Genomic DNA, 21,129 nt, shown 5'->3' with positions numbered 1-21,129 from the left:
ATCATAAGGGAATAAGACAGGATGCATAGTCCCTTCGTAAACATAAAGCCCTAATATTAAATAAAATACTTGTTTAAATCATGAATGTGGATAATAACATAAATGAGCCAAAATGGCTAACTTAGGCTACGAAAGTCGACATAACCTAAGCAGAGCTTATCTGATGTATGAAACCCTCCTAACATAAGTACGAACATAAAAACATACCCAGCTGGGACAAGGCCCAAGCATACCTTTAAATACACATCTTATCATGAAAATAAATAAATAATAAATGTCTAAACCCCGGAAGAGATGCGGCCTCGCAGGTGCTGTTGGCAGGTGATGACAGTAAAAAAAAAAAAAAAATCTACCTTCAAATTATTTTATGTTTTGTTTTGATTATGTGCAGTGAGGACACTGCAATGTTTGTAGTTGGGGGTGGCATGTGGTAGCACATTATATTTTGGTTATGCATAAATTGTGCCTTGCCGGGCTTTTGTCTTATAGATGGATATTGTGTGCCCTTGCCGGGTTTTTTTTGTACTATTGGTGTGGCTATAGATAGACGTGGTTACAAATGGAACTTGCTCAAATTTTTGAAAATTTCGTTCTTTTGGTATGTTGTGGATTAGTCACTTTTATTATCTTATTCCCGTTCTTAGTCAGGTAGTTTAGGAGTAAAAATGGTGTTGGGATGTGATTTTTTGCCCCTTGGCTAACTTTTGACTTGCTTGGTACCAACTTATTTAAACCTTTGTATGAATTCTGATTTTTTGAAAAAGGAAAACGATTTAGTAAGGATTTTTGTTGTGACCTTTAGACTCGATTTTGGCTCTTCTTTCCTTTGAATTAGTCTCTTTAGGCTATGTGTGACTTTTTGAGTTCATTTGTTTCAATTGGTTCTTGGATACATATTCTACTTGGTTTTCATGTGCCATGTGTGTTGAAGGGTTTATTTGTGAGTTCTTTTGCATTATTTGTGGTCTAAAATTTGCCCGGAAATGAGTTTGAGGCGAAATCCTAGACTTCTGACTTGGTTTGAAAAATGATGTTAGGCATCGCGGGCAGATTTTGTGCCTTAAATGTCCCTCCCTTGCATATTTTCCCTAGTCGACCGCACTTTTAAGCCTTTAACCTTTTCTTTGACAACCATATTACAAGCTTTACTCATTGATCGTCTTTTGGTACCCTACCTCGCTTAAGTGCGTTGAAAGTGCAAACAGAGCTAAACTGGTTTGGGGGTGATGGTTGGAAAAAGTTGTTGTGTGGGAGTTACTTTAAAGGTGAAAAGGTGAGAATTTTTTTTTGGAAACTTCCTTGTTATTTTGAAAAAAAAAAAAAAGAAAAAAAAGGAAGGAATAATAAGAGTTGTGAATAAAGGGAAGACTAGTTGGTGAAATGAAAAATGAAAAATGAAGAAAGGGGTGGAAAAGTTTCAAAGGAAGTGTGCTTTGAATGTTGAAAATTGTAGTGCTTAGGGAGGTTTTGAGTCACTTTTACCCAAATTGTGCCCTACCTTAACTAAAAGCCTACATTACAACCACTTACAAGTCCTAATTGATTTTGAGCAGAGACATATACACATTAGTGGAGAAATACATGAAGAGACTTGTATGGTACTACTTGTGTGCGTTTGAACATCTTTGTGTGTGAGAGAGTTAATTCTTTCTATTTGATATCCCGTTTGTGTTTTGAATTACATTTTCTAAGTGTGGGATTCTCTCTTGAGTGTGAGGGCACATGAGAGTTTAAGTTGTGAATTTGTTCCATTTTCCAATTGAGAGGAATGAACAAAGAAAGTTGTTTTGTGATAATGAGGCAAATTTTGAAGCTTTAGTGTCATGACTTGATTGCTACTTTGATTAACTTGGTGTTTGAGCACTTGAAATGAAAATGAAGTTTTTGAGAAGAAGTTGGTGATTCATATGTTTTGGATTAATTGGTGGTACCAATCAAAGTCGTGTTTGTGCTTAAAGTAGACTTTTTGACTTGGTATGATGTTGGTGCACTTTGAATTGTTTGAGGACAAGCAATAGTTTAAGTTTGGGGGTTTGATAAGTTGGTATTTTACCAACTTATCTCTTCTTTAATCTTATATTTTTGCTATGTTTAATTGAGAAAATTGTGCATTTAATATCGTTTACATCTATTTTACAGGTTTTTTGTGATTTAGAAGTGATCGAAAGAAACCAAGTGAGAATAAAGTCAAGAAGAGCCAAATTGGACAAAAGTGGACAGTTTTGCAAAGCTCCAAAAACTGAACAGTTTTGCAAAAACGGGACAGATTTGCAAAAAACAAAATCGAGGAATTTGGTCTACGGTCTAATTTTGAGCGGGAAAATTTTGGGACTACAAAGCAAGCTTGAAGACATTATTTTCATCTTTGGCCATTTTTACACAAGTTTGGGAGTTAGGGTTCATGTTTGACACTTTGGACGAGAAGATTTGGAGGCACCAGGTAAGAAATTCTTTACCCATTTTCTTCTACTCTTGCTATGTATTGAATATTTATGTGTGTGGTATTTCATTCCAATGCTTGAATCTTGTTTATGCAAATATTCATATGTTTAGTTTGGATGAATTTCTTATTTTGCTTATTTATTAAACAATTTTTATTTCTAATTGAGTGGGTTTATTGTTTCTCTGATTAACTTTCTTCCAAGCTTTAATGTCATTTAATGGTGTACAACATTATCTGTACCTAAATACCCTTACTTTGCTTGTAAAATAAAGTAGAGGTTAGGAAAAGAGTTAATAGCAAGGATTTGGGGCTTAACCGCAAATTAATAACGAGCTAGAAATAGGATAGTTAACTTGAGATTCAATTGGTAGTGCTTAATTTCACACTTTAAAGCTTGAAAAAGTTTAGAGTGAAATTCATTGATTTGGTTGGAAAGACTTTCAATGAGATTTTGAAACCATTATCTATTAACATAAACTCGCTCTTAGTTGTAAAATTGTAAAATACATTGGATTGTTACTTGAGAGTAATTTTCCTTGTCCATGCTTGTGGCCATTGATCATTTTACTTGCTTTCTGGGTTAGTTTACATTTTTGCATCATTATCATCATCACCATCATACCCAGTTGAATCCTGATGTGGGGTACGGGAGGGTAAAGTGTACGCGGAACGTTACCCCTTGGAAGGTAGGGAGGACATTTCGAAAGACCGGCCTCGAAAACAAGGAAAACGAGGAAAAGAGTCAGATACGGACAAGCAAATAAAAACAATGCGAAAATGAGAAATAGCAAGAGCAAGGAAGTCATGATAAAACAACAAAGATAGACAAGACCCAACACATAGATGCAGGGTAAAAATACTCCTAATACGAGAAAGGAAACCTCGTGGTCCTCCACTAGCCCTCCACCGAGATATTCGACCTCCATCCCCTCCTATCACCGGTCATGTCGCAAGTCAAGTCTGCCATGTCCCCGCTCGAATCACCTCTCCCGAGTGCCTTCTTTGGCCTACCCTCCACTTCGGGCCCACCACCGCCATTCTCTCACACCTCCTCACTTTTGGCGCGTCGGCGCGTCTCCGTCGTATATGGCCGAACCACTCGGCCTCCGCCCGCGTGATCTTATCCACCACGGGGGCCGCGCCCGCTTATCTTGAATCACTTCATTCGGAATCCTATCTCGCTTAGTATGCCCGCGCATCCATCTCGATCCGTCTCGGATCTCGGCCCCCTTCATCTGACACAAGTTTAATAATTGGCCGGACTTCCGTCCTATATAACATAGTCGGTCTAACCACCGCTTTGTAACTTTCCCTTTAGAATCGGCGGCACCTTCTTATCGCACAACACCCCCGATGCGAGCTTCCGTTTCATCCGTCCCGCTCCCCAATACGATGTGTGACATCGTCGTCAATCTCGCCGGTCCACTTGGATGATCGACCCCATGTACTTGAAACTTTCTTTCTTCGGGATGACCTGAGTATCCAGCTGCACGTTCTCGTCCTCTACCTGCCTCCCATCACTGAACTTGCATCGGGGGTATAAGTCCATTTCATCCATCGCGCTCCAACACGTACTCTAAGTACTCTGTCTTAGTTTACATTTTTGCATTAGTTATAATTTTCTCGAAACCAAAACATTATCAAGTGTTTGGCTTAGTGTAGAAAGTGAAAATTCCTTACTTGCTGGATCACCTAGTATATTGTTCCTTGTGGGATTCGACCCCGACTCATAGTTGGGTAATTATATTGCATACGATCGTGTACACTTTATCTTTGAGGAGTGAATTTGGACGTTATCAACTGCGCCACGTAACCTCCGGTTCCCTATCTAGCTGATGAACAATCCTTCTGAAAATGGCCCTTCTGACCACATCTAAAGCATGCATCAGTACCTACGCGACAGCGACACAGTGTCTCTTATTGTTTCTTTGCGTATCGGATGGGTATAAGTCATTGACCATACTAACGAGAGTAAGAACTTGATGGTTTGAAGTTACGTCTTTATTATTTCGGAACCGGGTAGGGCACTTCGTGGATAGAGTAGGTCTGGCAGTACATTCTTAAAGAATTTTCTATTCCCGTTATCGCTGAACTGTTCGGTAGACTTGACCCTCTTGTTGAACTCCTTGTCTTTCTCTTTCTGCAAGGATTCTTCCTCCTTTCGCCTTGTCTCATTCCCCTGTACGAAAGCAACTATCTTGGAGATAGTCATTCCCGTTACGTAAAGATATTGGCCCCGTCGTTTAAATGGGGTTGCTCGGTTTAACATAATTTCTATTGGCGTGAAGTAGTCTACGGGAATGCGCTTGCAAACTCATCCCATGTAACATCGAGTGCATCCTCACCTCGGGATAATTTCCAAGATTCATACCAAGTGTTAGCAATGCTCTCCGGTGATGAGCTCGAAAGTAGGCGTCTTCGGTTTCACGTAGCTTGTCATAATCACGAAGATTTTCGAAGAGCATCGATGTAGTCCTAAGGTTCCTCGTTCTTTCTTTGTCCCCGTGAAAAGCGGGATTCATCGAGAAAGTCCTTAGTCTTAGAAGACTCTCCCATTATTCCCTAATCTTGACCCAGTTACGACGTTGGGCAGTTGCTACCGAGTTGTGTAAGCATGTTGATAGCCTTTCTGCGTCGGTATCATTAATTCGGAGTGGAGGGCCAGGTCTGTTGGAGTAGTAGTCAACGGTGGCGTAGTCTACGGTAAGTGCACGATCGAAGTGGTGGGATAGCCTCTGTCTTGCCGGCATTAGCATTGCTCTTTGGTGTGTTGGTTCTCTTCATGTACTTTATTTTCGCGAGGCATTTTCTAAAAATACGTACGTACGCGAATTAGAAAGGCATCACGAAATCTTTGCATCCCCAATTGCACGATCTAAAGTATGAAAGAAAGTGAGACAATCCTAAATGTCTTGGTGGTGTTGTTTATGTGTGGGCCATAGCACGTATAAAAGTGACCTAACGACACGGTTTCGTAACTGCAAGACAACCGAACCGGGGCTCAATACCGAGCTTTGTCACCCCAGAACCATGGCTTGGGCGTAACACGGCACTCGGTGCCATGTTGCGTATGTATTTGAGCGAACCATATGACTTCTTTGAATTATCACGAGACGTATCATAAGCGTAATAAGACATGTATGCATAGCGAGCCTTCGTAAACATAGTAAGCCCTAATATTAAATTGAAATAATTGTTTAAATCATGAATGCGGATAATATCATAAATCGGCCAAAATGGCTAACAAACTACGAAAGTCGACATAACCTAAGCGGCTTGTCTAGTCTATGAAACCTCTAACGTAAGTACGTACGAAAACATGCCTGTGGAGACAAGGCCCGAAAATACCTTTAAATGCGCGTGTTTCAATGTGAAAATAAATAAATAATAAATGTCTAAACCCGAAAGAGATGGGGCTCACCAGGCGATAAGTGCGAAGTCCTACTAAGCGGATGCGTCGTCGGGTAAATCGGTACTGCCGTCATGAAATACGGGCCCTCGGGCAGGGGACCTCAGCACATTGAATGTACTGGTATGTAAAGCAACTGAAAGAAATAACACGGGAGATGGAATAACATTTTAAGAAGTGAAACTGAAAAACCTGGATATGAACATGAGCATGAGTATGAATACATACATACATACATATATATATATATATATATATATATATATATATATATATATATATATATATATATATATATATATATATATATATAACATGAGTAAAACATGGTAAGTAGGAGGGCATTTTATAAACCGACAACATAATACCACCACGTGGGTACGTGGAGTACGGTACCTCGCCGGACCGGCGAGCGTCCTTGCCGGGGTATAAGGTGTAACGTGCGATGGATCCGTTCGGTGGAAAATTAAGGAATCGTCATAGCGGGTGGGAAGATCCTTATCACATGGTGGCTACGTAGTTTCGGGCTATACGAGCCTTCTTGGTAATTTGTGCAACTCCCAAAATATGAACATGATATAGTTGGCTAGAAGCCCTTGATTTTCGTGACATAACTTGTAAACATGGTTTCGTAGAAAACATGAGTTGTATTTAGCATGTATGTATCTTATATCATGGCATGAGAGTAATTATATAATATAATTGCATGAAAACTTGTAAAACATGTAGTATATTTCTTGAAATTATCAGAATAGTCATAACTTGCTTGTAAGAACCCATAAGATGCAAAGCATAGGTTTTTCATAGATTAGGACAAATTCTTAATAACCATAAGGAATTATCAAGAACTTCAATGAATAATTACTAACAATTTCATACATATTATAATCATGGAACATGGGCGTAGGGTTATCATGATCATGGTCAAAACCCTAGTTTTCGTATAACTTCATAATTTATGGAAGAAGGGCGTGGGGAAAAACAATGATGTTCCCACACGTAGATAGAAACTCTACATACCTGGTAACGCTCCAAAATCGTAATGAAAATCTGAACCTTGAATAAGAATCCTAAAGCCTAGTCTTAAATCCCTTTAATTGGGTTTTCTTGAAAACCCTATGTTGAGAACATGAAATTGCTACTTAGAATTCATGGAAATTGATGGAATTCACTTAGGATGGTCTTAAGGAGCTTACCTTGATGCTTGGAGAAGTTGAGAGGAGAGAACTTTCGTGTTAGGGCTTGAGAGGAATAAGACTTATGAAATAAAACTGAATTCCCGTCTTTTAATTGTCTTAGTCGCGGTACTATTACGGACCGTGTTATGGCCTATAACACTGGACCGTAACGTGTGTAAAATTTCTAGTAAGGGTCTGATTTTTGAGGTTGGGTTACGGCGATCTGTTACGGACCGTAACACATGTTACGGTCTGTAACGATGAACCGTCCTTTGGTCCAAGTTACGAGACGATGACTTTTCCAGCCACACCCATTACGATATGAGCAGTGTATGTAACACACGTTACGGTCCGTCCCTTGTAGTGTAAAGCTTAGTTTTCTGAACTGAAACATATTTTCGATTCCAATACTCTCCTTCTTGGGTTTCTAACCTCCTGAGTCATGAATATAGTTTAGTACGGGTTTTACGAGGTGTTGTAAATATGTTGTGATGGATAATACTGATAATAATTGAAGATGGAACATATACATCTACGTAAGGCACATTTGACAGGGGTGTGATGTGGCCTTGTTATGAACTCGTGGTCCGAGGTTCGTTCCGGAACGAGTGATACATGGACACTATGTGTCCCCTGCAAGTCATGGCTATTTGGAAAAAACATTACCATTTAGCATGTGTGTACATGGTTGGTGAGAGATTACATATTTCGTTGTACTTCTGTAATTATTTCCTTATGTGTGTTTGTGTGTATATATATATACATACATACTCTGTTGATGGTGTTCACAAGTCTCATGGCATTATATTAAGGTATGACTCACTTTCGAGATTTCAGAGTTGAATCCCTTCGTAGCAAAGTAGTTGTGGTTTTTTGTGCATTTAGTGTCTACGCCAGGAAAGGCTAAGAACGAAATACGTAAATTGGGTGTCGGTTGTCATGGGTTGTTGATTTTTGTTATAAGGAATAATTTATAAGTAGATAGCAGCTGAGGGTTGTCTAGAATCGTTATATCATTGTGTCTGTCCACTAATTAGTAAGTTCACTATATTATGGGAAATAAAGGGGAGTGTTAATCAGTTGCGATAGGACGAAGCGGTATGGAGAATTGTCACGATTTCTTATTTCGAGATATGGATGTCGAGAGTTTGCGAAATAGACGAGGCTATTGGATTACGTTAGTCCTTTATATGTGATTACGTAAGTGATAGTGATAGAGGGGTTCCGAGTAATTTCATGATAAACTGTTACTTAGTGGAAATAGTTAATAAGTGTAATCATTATTGAACATATATGTTTATTCTGATTAATTTTATGTTATATTGTGTGAACTAATCTTAGTCGGCCTATGATGCTTACCAGTACATGTGGTGTACTGATACTACTCTTGCTACATCCCTTTTGGGGTGTAGATGTGTTTTCAGGTTATTGCTTGGAGGTTTCGGTGTGTTGCGGCCGAGAGATATCCTCAAATGGGTTTTGTGTATCTTCCTCCCGATATGTGGCCGTGTCAATTATTTTATTTTTACTCTGACCATCCTTGTATGTCATAGAAACTCTTACATATCGCGTCTACACTAGGTCATGGGAATGTGTATTTTTAAAATTGAAGGTGTGAGTTTTACTAGAAAGGCATTTTATTTACTTATTTTATTCAACTAGTATTTGGACACGTGCGTTGCACGTGCATGCATTCCATGATAATTAATATAAACGTTTTAAAATAATATTTATTATCATCATAAAGCAAACACATACTGAAAATTACTTATGGCCGAATGCAAAAGAATATCATTCGTATCCAAATTTGTGATAGTTGAATTTTTGGAAAAAAGTTTTTATAATACATCTTTTGCTTCATTCGCCGTTATAGTATGCAACTGTGCACACGTCAAATTTTCTCACCTTTTATTGTAGATTAAAATTGGCATAACTTGTTTTCATTTGTTTGAAACCCACCTTTTTGTTTACCATCGTGTGTTGTTTTATTCATATTGCTAATTTTATTATAAAATTTAATGCAATAAAGTAATATTTAAACAATTTCTCTATTTTATCGTTCTTTCAAATATTCAGTTTGACGGTTTTTTTTTTTTGTGTCAACAACTCACTATTTTCATTTGAATATGGGTAATGTTGGCTATGATTCAAATACTCACATTCTGCCTTGTCTTTAAGAAATTATAGCTCCTTTAATTTTTATAGCGAACTGCACAAAAATTCGATGAAATATATCTTCCTTAAGATGTTTAGTAGATTATTGTTAAGTTCACAATGTAAATATGCAAACAAGCGATAGTAATTTATGATAAACATAGTTAACAATTATTGAAATAATTTTTTAAGTTAACGAATCTTTAAAAGTCTAATGATCAATATGCCTATACAAGAAACATTATCAAATAATAACATTGCAATTTGGTTCTTCCGTTAGGAATCATATCTACCTAAAAGTAAATCATATTGAAAAACTAACTTTTCTCCTAATTTTAGTATCATGAGGAAAACTCATGTAAATCCTTAAATTTCAAGAATGTACATAAAAAAAATAAAAAAAAAAATAAAAAGAAGAAGAGATAAACATAAAGGAGATGTAAATAGTTTGTTTTTTAAAAGAGAAATACAGTTTATAATTATGGTCATGAAATGACCCATGCAACAAACTGAGTATTCAAGTATAGTGAAAAGCATACTTAATTGATTCATTAAGTCTTCTTTATGTCGTTGTTGTTGGGAGACTTTATGTTTTCCACTTCTGATTAATATTCTATTCATTCTTTTTGACTGACAATTGGTCTAAGATGACTTGGAGAGTCGGTGTTAAAATTTATAAATGATCAAAGTTAATAGTAACCTTTGAGAAAAGGGCGGGAGGGTATATTATATTGCAAATAAAGTGCTATATTTTTGGTTGGACAAAGTTTTGCTCTGAACTGAGCAGTTGGATCATGCATCATCTCTGGCTGATATTATCAATGATATGTCATCTTTATTTGTCCTGTACCAATATTTATTTTAGAGTTTGTCATGCATTAATTGATGCAGTAAAAATATCTATACAATCAGTTCTTAAAAGGTAACTACACGGAATTTTATTTAATAGCATTATTGATAACAGATTAAAAAATTATAATGATACCGAAAAACATTCATTACACTATTAGTGCACATAACTTAAATCCTTATTTTGATAACAGTAGTATCTAGGTCAGCTTGCGCATTTCGACTATTTTACTAGATATCGCTATCTCCTACTAGCACAATTATCAAGCAACCTACATGCTAAATGTTAGGCAAAAGGTGAAATTATTTGACATTTTGTGTCTAGGCTCTCCCATGTTTTTTTCTTATGTTTTTTTTGGTTTACAGACAAGATCTGGTATCCGTTGACGCCACCACTAATTTAGATGGGGAATATGTTTAATGTACCAGCCTCTCGAACACAATACCTTCCTGCTTTGAGGTGGATTGCCCTGCTCATCTCACAATGCTTGCTGGTTTTTTTTCTTATGTTATTGGACTTTGTGCTATACCAATTGGCCTTGGCTTTGTTTACCGTTTTCTACATATTTGCGTAACTCAATATTATTCTTTTCGGCTAATTCTGGAATATGCGAATGTAGATATTACAGAGAAAAGGTTATCACATTAGCAGTGGAATTCTGCGAGAAATGTTGTTAGACAGCAGGATCGAGATAAAAAAACATCACACATCAAAATCATCTTTTTTAATAAAAGAAAGAGGGACCGATAAAAAAACATCACACATCAAAATCATCTTTTTTAATAAAAGAAAGAGGGACCCTTTATTATTACTATTATATATAAGTGCCAAAGTAATGATTTTGTCGTCCTTAGTCACATTCTAACTATTTGGTTGTGAAGTTTGCTAACCAAAATGATTTGTTTTTCCACATATGCCCTTACATTTGCTATTTCTTACTTTGCAGACCAAAGTGTCTTTCCAGTAAATTGAAATACTTCCAAACCCTTTTACATAGCCCTTTAGATCAACTTTTTGCAGGTTAAGTAGGACTATACTTTTTTGTATGTTTTATTTTTATCCCTACTTTATTCCTTTATTACTTAAAGTTGTCACATTTAATTTGGTAAATACAGTAAACTTTGAGCCTCTTTAAAATGCTTAAAAAGTTATGAATAGTATGATGTCATATAACATAAACACCTATGCACAAAGATAATAAAAAATTACTACTATATAAGGGAGAATACCCCTTTTTTGTAGTCCTCATATCATTTGCTATTGTAAGTTATTATTCGTCCGATTGAACGTAAAGTTTTGTTTGTTTTATTTTCTCCGGTAATTTTATGTAGCGCGTGCTTGCAAACATAAGTAATAAAAAAGTTTTCACTTAGGATAGGATTAAATTTTATATCAAAAAAATAAAATAAACACAAATACTTATATCATTGTTAAATATTTTAAAAACGTATCAAAAATGTATATTATAGTCCTTCCATCTCTATCAAAAACTGAATTCCAAAGTATGGCTTAACTCATCTAATTTTACATGCACACACTTTTAAGATTAAATTCACCTAATAAATGACTATATTAAAAGAGGAACTATAAACACTGTTTTCATAGATATATATATTGAAAATATTTGGAACAAACTTTAGTTAAAGAAAATATAATTTGATCTCCAAATAGTAATAACACTAAAAAATTGTAAAACAAAAAATATTTTTCACACATATTTTAGTATTAAAATATTTTGAACAATACGGGATAGTCAATATTTTATATTATTTAGGATTAAATATTTAAGTTTAACATGAAAATGTTATTACAATGTACATTCCATAAAAGAGTTCATTAAATTAAAAAAAAATAAGGAAAAAAACATTAAGTATTTTTAAACATGCATTTCTTGAAAAGAAAGAAAGCTTGAAGTGAGAACAATTTAATTTCATTCACTTTTCAGTACTTTTTGTGGTTTAGTTTGAAAGAACACCTACAAAAATATCTTGTAATACCAAGGCTTTTAATTATTTATATTTTTATAAGTTAACTTTAATAATTATCGTACAACAATATGCATTAAATACTTTTTACATTAATTGAATATTGTAATGTTTTTTTGCAAAATTGAATCACTTAATATGCGTTCAATTCGAGATATAAGGAAATTTAATTTAACATATGAAAAACTCAAAAAATTCAGTAAAAAGGAAATTAGAAAAAAAAATTCATTTGTTTGATTTTTTATTTTTTTAAAATTTAATATATAAACCAAGAAAAATATTTTACTTTAACTTTCAGATACCTTTTTGTACTATAATATTTTAGAATTCTTTAGAAAGTGTCAAATTGATATTACATAAACAAGAAGTAAGAGCTAAAAAAAGTTTAAAATATATCTAAAAAATTAATTTTTAACATCGGTTTGGGCCCGGGCTTAAGATTTACCAAATGACACTAGTTTTTCACATAAACGTGTACCTGTTATTAAATAGAAAGATGAATGCATTGCTTTTTTGCTTTTAATAAATGTAGCAATATTGTCATCTTCTATAGGATGTCAAATCATATATTGATAATTGTTTTTGTCTAAAGTCATTTAGGAATTTAGTAAGTAGTATTTTGTCTTGTAGCTAGTTTTAATTAAGCATGAACAAAAATAGTTTCATTTTGTTAAGGAGACATTAGGGGTCAAGTAGGATGATGCCCTAGGGCTGGAACCCACTATATTTTGATAATTGTAGTATGTTATAGTTTAAATGGTCACTGAATTATTAGAAATAAGTGAGCTAGCAATAATTTTAGATATAAACCGTAGCTATATGATATTAAGCGACAAAAGATCTATTGTAATTCTGCACCTTTTCGGCATTGTTAGCATAGACAACAACACAATAACATACCTATTGTAATCCCACAAGTGGCATCTGGGGAAGGTAGATGTAGCAAACTTTAACCCTATCTTTATGGGGTAGATAGGTTGTTTTCAATAGACCATCGGCATTAGATTAGCATATAAAGAGATTTTATAGGTCTTATATTGCGTCGGGTAGAGGCTTTTGATAAAATGAATTAGGTTTAATGTAAAAGTGGTCACATATATGCTTGAGTGAGTGAAATGATAAAAAATAGATGACTTTTTTGATACAAAAGAAAGAAAAGTGACTTTGTTCACTTATTCCCAGTAGCTCAGTAACCGTTTAAACAATGAGCTAGATAATTGTATCAAACATTTAACTTATAGTATACACTAACTTATAATGTACACAAACAATGACAGTTCTACACTATTAATATAGTTTAACCGATTATAGCCGATAACCTGTTTTATTTTTCAGATAGCTATAAAAGTTGGGCTCTTTTTTCCATATTGTTATCTTCTACATGGATGTCATGTAAGATTAACTTAATGTACACAGGATCTTGAACACAATAATCTTACATGGAGATAATACGAAAAACATACCTGATGCGGAAGACATTATCATGAAAGCGGAAGCGTTGTTTCTAGAAATTGGTTTCTACCTCCTTGCCCTAGCCTTACGTTACCACAGTCGTCAATGATGGAAAAGTATATAGAAGAAGTCGTAACCCTAATGGTGGAGGGAGGACCAATTTATAGGCGTTGAGACTTAATCCGGTACGTCCATCAAGTAACCGATCTAACGGACGAGATTTATTCTTCATTAAATATTAGTTATGGGCTTTACATTAATTGGGCCACACATAAGAATAATAAAAATTCTTACATTCTCCCACTTGGCCCAATGATCACATAACACTAATAGTTAACGACATAAACATTAGTTGCGCATAAAATAAATGTCTTATATAACGTCCATCATACATACCATAATATGATAAACCACTAATGGGAGTTATGGCGGCATACATAATTTTGTGCTACATACTCCCTTCCATATACTACAACATTAGTAACTTATCATACTAGGTTAATAAGCTATAAAACATTTAACATTATGGTCCACAATAATGTCGCATGGAGACTTATCCTATAATATCTCAAAACAATAATGTGTACACCATTATGAGAAATGAAATTCATTAAAGTATATCAGAAACACATAATTGAGCTCAGAGTGTCAAACATAATAAAGAAAAACATTAATCATAAGTACAACCAAGACCCATTCTATGTACATGTTCTTTAAATATCTTTGGTTGTAAACCTTTGGTTAACGGATCTGCAATCATGAGATCGTTCGTATGCTCGTGACAACCTTTGTTTCTGAACTTCATCCTTGATGGTAAAGTACTTTAATTCCATATGTTTGGCACCTTGGAGTACTTATCGTTCTTGGAGAAGAATATTGCTGCAGTATTATCACAATAAATTTTCAGTGGCTTGGTAATGGTGTCGACAACCCCAAGTCCTGAAATAAAGTTCCGCAGCCATAATGCATGAATTGTGGCTTCAAAACATGCCACAAATTCTGCTTCCATTGTGGATGTAGCAATGACAGATTGCTTAGCACTATTCCACGACATTTCTCCTTCAGCTAATAGGAACAAGTAACCAAAAGTGGACTTTCTAGTGTTAACACATCCACCATGATCTGAATCGGAGTACCCAATAACTTCCAAACTGTTGGATCTCCTATACGTGAGCATGTAATCCTCCGTTCCTTTTGAGGTACCTCAAAACTTTCTTTGCAGCTTTCCAATGATCAATTCCCAGGTTACTCTGATATCTTCCCAGTATTCCGACCGCAAAACTAATATCCGATCTTGTGCAAGTTTGAGCATACATCAAACTTCCAACAATAGAAGAGTAAGGAATTGACTCCATTTCTTTTCGTTCTACATCATTCTTTGGACACTGCATGAGACTAAATTTGTCTCCTTTTTGAATTGGAACAACTCCTGCTGAACAATTGTTCATGTTAAATCTCTCAAGAACTCTTTCGATATAGCCTTTCTGAGATAGTCCCAATAGTCCTTGTGATCTATCACGGAATATTTCTATCCCTATCACATAGGATGCCTCACCCATATCTTTTATTTCAAAATTCTTAGAGAGAAAATATTTCGTCTCACGTAATATGCCCAAATCATTAGCAGCAAGCAAAATATCGTCAACATATAGGACTAACAATATGAACTTGCTCCCACTGATCTTTTGGTATATACACCGATCAACGGTGTTTTCCTTAAATTCAAAAGATGTTATGGTATCATTAAACTTTATATACCATTGTCGTGAGGCTTGTTTGAGTCCATCTATTGACTTCTTTAATTTACACGCCATTTGACCTTTTCCTTTAATTTCGAAACCCTCTGGTTGGTCCATATAAACTTCCTCCTCGAGGTCTCCATTAAGAAAGGCAGTTTTAACATCCATTTGGTGTAACTCTAAATTATAATAAGCCACCAAAGCCATAATAATTCTTAACGAGTCTTTCTTTGAGACCGGTGAAAAGGTCTCTTTATAATCAATGCCTCCTTTCTGAGTATAACCCTTGGCAACAAGTCTGGCTTTATATCGTTCAATATTGCCATTTGAATCGCGCTTGGTCTTGAAGACCCATCTACACCCGATTCTTTTAGAACTTTTTAGCAATTCAACGAGATCCCAGACTTTATTATATTCCATGGATTTTAACTCTTCTTTCATGGCATCAATCCATTTTTCAGACTCAGTACTTTCTTGGCTTGTGAAAATGAAACCGGATCTTTATTAAGTCCAATGTCAAAATCTGACTCTTGTAAATAAACCACATAATCATCTGGAATAGCCGATTTTCTTTCTCTTTGAGATTTTCTCAATAGCACTATTTGTGGTTCATTTGCGTCAGATATTTGTGAGTTAGTTCCTTCCTGGAGTGTTTTATTCAAATGTTGTTCAGTATTGTCAAAGTGTTCTTCGACAACAGGAACAATATTTGTTATTGGTGTGGAAGTAGGCACATTCATGGGCAATGGAACATTAACCCTTACCTCATTTATTTCCACATTTTGACGTTCGACCCTCCCACTAACTTCACCATTTTCAATGAATCTTGCATTACCGGTTTCAACAATTCTTGAGCTATGGTTTGGACAGTAAAACCTATACCCTTTAGATTTCTCTGGGTAACCAATAAAGTAACCACTTACTGTTCGAGAATCTAATTTCTTTTCATGTGGATTATAAATTCTAGCCTCTACTGAGCAGCCCCAAACATGCAGGTGTCTTAAACTAGGTTTCCTTCCAGTCCACAGTTCAAAAGGAGTCTTTGAAACTGCCTTACTAGGAATCCTATTTCATAAATACACAACGGTACTAAGAGCATACATCCACATAGTTTTGGGTAATGAGGAATTACTTATCATACTCCTAACTATATCCATAAGTGTCCGATTACGCCTTTCTGCAACCCCATTTTGTTGAGGTGTTCTGGCATAGTATCCGTGCACATATGCCATGTTCCTCGAGGAACTTTGCAAATGGACCTGGACATTGTCCCGATTCGCTGTATTTTCCATAAAATTCACCACCTCTATCTGACCTAATGATTTTCACTTTCCTATCTAATTGCCTTTCAACCTCATTGACGTACACTTTGAGGGCGTCCGTTGCTTGAGATTTTTTTTCAAAGCAAGTAAATAGATATATCCATAACGTGAAAAATCATTGATAAAAGTGATAAAATATTTTTCTCCACCAAAAGATGGAACATCAAAGGGTCCGCAAATATCAGTGTGTATAATTTCAAGAAGCTGGGTGCTTCTTGTGGCACCTTTCTTAATATGCTTGGTTTGCTTTCCCTTAATGCAATCCAAACATATATTAAGATCAGTAAAATCCGAGAATCTCATTCTTTACTAATCTTTCTAACCTTTCTTTGGATATATGACCCAAACGCTCGTGCCACAAGTAAGCGAACTTTCATTCGGTGAACTATGTTTAATTCCAACATTTTGATGTATAGCAAGAAGGGATTCGAAAAAACGATCGAGTTTCAATTTATATAAACCATCAATAAGAACACCAGAACCATAAAAAACAACATTCTTATATAAATTGAAACATCCATGTCCAAACTTAAAATCAAATCCAGAAACATCAAGTCTTGAAAGAGAAATCAAATTCCTGGAAACTGAAAGAAAATAAAGAGTCTGTAATAGATCAAGGTGATGTCCAGTCTCCAAGATCAAACGATAAGTCCCTATGCCTTCAATTGGAGCCTTCATACGATTTCCCATGAACAAGAAATCCTTATTTGGATTTGTACTTTGGATCGTAAGAAATCCCTGCAACATAGTGGATACATGAGTAGTTGCACTAGAATTAAGCCACCAAGTATTATTAGGAACTTCCACTAAATTTGATTCGAAACATACAAAAGTACTAAAAGTACCTTTCTTTTCGAACCAAGCTTTACGTTTCGGGCAATCTTTCTGACAGTGTCCTTCCTTTCTACAAACAACACACATACGCTTGAGTTCCTTATGAGCATCTGTTGAACTTTAGCAGGTGCTTTCTTCTTCTTGAACTTGTTGGCCTTCACCTTAAGTCCTTTACCAGCTCCTTGACCCATGAGGTTAATAGAATGGTCTCCTTGTTTCTTAAGTCTTGATTCCTCCTGAGTAAGCATACTGGACAATTCACTAACATCCCACTTATCCTTAATAGTGTTATAGTTAATTTGGAATGGTGCATACTCAGGAGGCAATGAGTTTAGAATAAACTGAACCAAGAAGGAGTCATCCATTTTCATCCCCAAAGTCTGGAGTCTTGCTGCAATATTAGTCATCTCGATGATAAGATTTTGCATACTACGTGACCCATCAAACTTCATGGTCGTGAGTTCAACCATTAGTGTACCAGCGAGAGACTTATCAGCAGAATGAAAACATTCTTCCACAAACTTCAGGTATTCCCTGGCACTTTCTGTCTGTGGAATAGTACTCTTAATGTTGTTGGCAATAGTCATTCGCATAAACATAAGGCTCAATCTGTTAGAGCGTTCCCATGCTTTATGGAAAGACTTCTCATCCTCACTGCTTGTATCAGTAATAGCAGTGGGTTTTTCTTTCAGCAGAGCCAAGTCAAGATCCATCACACCTAAGTGGAACTGGACTTGTTCATGCCATTCAGAGAAGTTCAATCCGTTGAACACAGTAACAGATGAAGCAAGCGAATGAAGAGGGATAGCTGTAAAATAGATATACATATGCTCACAAATTAGAAAATAATGTGGATTCAGCAAAACAATAAAAGTATATCGTAATTCTCCTTTGGGTGATACTACGACATACTATCATAATTTAAATGACATTTTCAACTTTAACAGGTAATTAAATATTTTCAATCAAACATATACGACATCTTTGGATATACAATACATATTTGATTAAAGAATACTAATTTACCTCATTATGTTCACTACTCATAGAATAATTGATTCTTTGGGTAAATCCTTAAGTTCTAGCAATAGTGAAAGTCAATTATCCATTTATTTTCAATAATAGGCATTTCATTAGTTTAATGGATAAATGACAATTTTTATGCATGCATATTTTTCTTAAACATACTAGTTCGGCCACTTTGGTGACTAACAAACGATATTAACATAAATGCATACATAAAATAAATATCATAACTTTCTATGCATGTGAATATTTTCAACATTCTAGCTTGGCCACTTTGGTGACTAACAAACTATATGAACATTAGTACATGCATAATGTTAACATGAATATAATGTTTGTGTAAATATTAGACATTCTAATTTGGCCACTTTGGTGACTAACAAACTATATACAACTTTATACACATACACTAACTATCACTTAATGTAAAGAACACTTTTCATGATAGCACATATAAGAATTAAATCACAGCTAATGCATTATGTGGGATTACATGCGTGTAAGTATGAAACATTTGTGTTACAGAATCTTTTAGAATGAAACATCATCATCTTAAGTGTCTAAAATATTTAGACAGTAAACCTAACATTACAATCCAAAACATAATTGCCGAGACCGAACTTAAATAAAATCAAGTCCAAATATTTGCATTAAAGCTTCACAATAGGACAAAACTACGGACCGAAATTTTCATATATTCATGTCACGGCTTTTCATCACAAAATATGTACTTGATGGACTAAATATTATCAACTGGCTAGCAGAAGCTTTATTTTCTTTTAAAAAGGAATTCAGAAGTAATCTTCTAACATGAATAGTTTATAATAATTAGGTTAATTAGAAAAAACCTAATTTTGTAAACAAACGCAAGAAGGTTAGAACAACAGATATGTGATTTCATTAACAGCCCATATTCAATTGTTCGAAAATTGACAGAACGGCACATGACCATGTATATTATATTCTCTTACGAAGATTATTGATTCAAGTTCCAGGCTCTTGATACCACATGTAAGATTAACTTAACGTATTACACGCGATCTTAAACACAATAATCTTACATGGAGATAATACTTAAAAACATATCTGATGCGGAAGACATTATCATGAAAGCGGAAGCGTTGTTTTTAAATTGATTTCTACCTCCTTGCCCCAGCCTTTACATTACAACGAGTAAGTCAATGATGGAAAAGTATATAGAAGAAGTGGTAACCTAATGGGTGGAGGGAGGACCAATTTATAGGGATTGAGACTTAATCCTAAGACGTCCCATCAAGTAACCGATCTAACGGACGAGATTTATTCTTCATTAAATATTAGTTATGGGCTTTACATTAATCGAGCCACACATAAGAATAATAAAAATTCTTATCATCTTGATAAGCTTTTAAAGTAACTTAGGAAATTAGTGGAGTACTATATTCTAGTTAAAGCTGCTTTTCGTTAGTTACAAAGCCATTAGAATAGATTTCACAGGAACTTGAAGTTCAGATCACCATCTCATCAAGAATCTTATAACATAATGATTTTGACACTATGCCTGAGATCAGTAAATCACACGCAAGTTATTATCATACAAAGGATTTTCTATGTTATAAGCTTTTTCTTTTTTTATAATGAAGAAATTTTTGAGTGTTGGTGGCACATGTTTCGAAGCAATAGCTTCACAAGTCACTTTTCGGCATTGTCTTTTGAAAAACAGTCAAAACTCGATGGATAATGGGCTCGTCTTTCTATCCTTCTCCATTTAAATATGGAACTTTTGGCTGTAATAGTGTTCGAACATGTGGCGTGCACTTAAGCAACACATCACACACTGCCTTCTTATCACTTGACCTGAGCCTTTGGAGTACCCATTTCAATTTATCAATAGCGAAAATATGGTAATTATAGGTTTCTTTCATCCCTACTCTTGTCATGATTTTACTTTTTTAATGAAACAATTTTCCTAAGGGGTTTCTTAGTCCTTGTTGAGCAAGAAGGGTCATGAAAAATGATGCGTTGCTTGGACTTCAAAAAAGCAACACATCACAAAATGCCTATTTTGGAGGATTTATCACATACATCAATATTTTTTGAAAAGCCTTTGGACGTCGGTTTGAAGCAACTAAACTTAACTTGTATTTATTTACCCCCCTTAACAACTTTCATCAATTAGCGAGGTGTATTACACTCGCGCCATCATTGCCATGTCAAAAATTACTAACCCTTCATTTTTTTTTCTTTTATTATTTTTTCTCTTTCTTCTTCTTCCTCACCCCCCCCCCCCCCCCCCCCCTACTCTTGTCATGATTTTACCAACCCTTCATTTTTTATTTTTCTTTAATGAAATAACCACCACCATTTTCCTATTAAGGGGTTTCACTTAGTCATTCTTTTCTTACCAGCACTAGATTTTGATTTTTGTTTTCTTTCAAAAATAAAGTTATGGAATAATGATTATGGAAAAAATGGGGTTGCTAATAATAATAATAATAATAATAGCTAACAATGACAACCAAAATAACCGATTTGGACGATTTTGAGAAGAAATGGGATGAAATTTGGTGGGGTGATGGTGGTGGTGGTGATGGGTGTGGGTTAAAGATGTGGGTGGTTATGGTAGGATGAGGAGAAAGAAGAAGAAAGAAAAAAATAAAAAATGAAGGGTGAAAGAAGATGGTGGTGGGGGCGGGGTGTGGGGTGAAAACGTAGGGGGGGGGGGGGGGGGGGGTGGAGAGAAAAAATAATTAATTAT

The sequence above is a fragment of the Lycium ferocissimum genome, chromosome 1, assembly GCF_029784015.1.
Source record: "Lycium ferocissimum isolate CSIRO_LF1 chromosome 1, AGI_CSIRO_Lferr_CH_V1, whole genome shotgun sequence".
Lineage (NCBI taxonomy): Eukaryota > Viridiplantae > Streptophyta > Magnoliopsida > Solanales > Solanaceae > Lycium > Lycium ferocissimum.
Note: the sequence above shows the minus strand (reverse complement) of the source record.